At 62.2% G+C, this 847-nt stretch overlaps 1 protein-coding gene across 1 annotated transcript in view; it reads right to left on the bottom strand.

Moving 5' to 3' along the window:
* Positions 1-847, bottom strand: part of ANKDD1A (ankyrin repeat and death domain containing 1A) — a 39,135-nt gene that overhangs the window by 9,191 nt on the left and 29,097 nt on the right. The window lies entirely within an intron of this gene.

Here is an 847-nt window from a genome sequence, read left to right on the forward strand (position 1 = left end):
GGGGGGGGTGTGGAACAGCTTCTAGCACCAACTACCCACTCTCCTGCCCAAAAGAAGTGGTTTCCATCAGTCTACACTGAAGAGCAGAAAGGGCTGGTTTCCCGGACACGGTGATGTGGAAGCGGCGCGGCAGGACATGGCAGCCGCAGTACTTCCAGCTCTCAGGGCGTCGGGAAAGCCACGCCATACTTTTCTGTGCAGAAATGCGCCACGACTTGCTTTCCTGCGACCCAATACCATCTCTTGCATTTCTCTGGAACTTAAGAAGCTTTAGAGCTGATGAAACCGGCCTGCACTAACTCCAACGTCACCGTGGGATTATCGCCAGCACTCCCGTTTCTCAGGGAGGAACCCGGAGCCCAGAGAAGGCGCCTGGGCTCATCACGCCCTGTTGGCCTCCCCGTGGGCACCCACGCGGGGGCTCCAGGCCCACCAAATGCCACCTCTGGGAGCTGCAGGCAGATGGGAAGCTGCCCAGAGTTCAGCTCAAAGCAAAGACACCCCTTCCCAGGTTCAGCCTCAGAGCCTGACCCTGGGCCCCAGCCTGACCTGCCCCCGCCCAGGTGAGCCTTGCTGCGGCACGTGTGCAAAGGCCCTTCCCCGTGGGCACCCACGCGGGGGCTCCAGGCCCACCAAATGCCACCTCTGGGAGCTGCAGGCAGATGGGAAGCTGCCCAGAGTTCAGCTCAAAGCAAAGACACCCCTTCCCAGGTTCAGCCTCAGAGCCTGACCCTGGGCCCCAGCCTGACCTGCCCCCGCCCAGGTGAGCCTTGCTGCGGCACGTGTGCAAAGGCCCTGCCCCAGGAGCCTGCGACCTCCCAGCCTGTACCAAGTCTTCAGCCCTTCC

Source organism: Tupaia chinensis, unplaced genomic scaffold, assembly GCF_000334495.1.
Source record: "Tupaia chinensis unplaced genomic scaffold, TupChi_1.0 Scaffold000063_1, whole genome shotgun sequence".
NCBI lineage: Eukaryota > Metazoa > Chordata > Mammalia > Scandentia > Tupaiidae > Tupaia > Tupaia belangeri.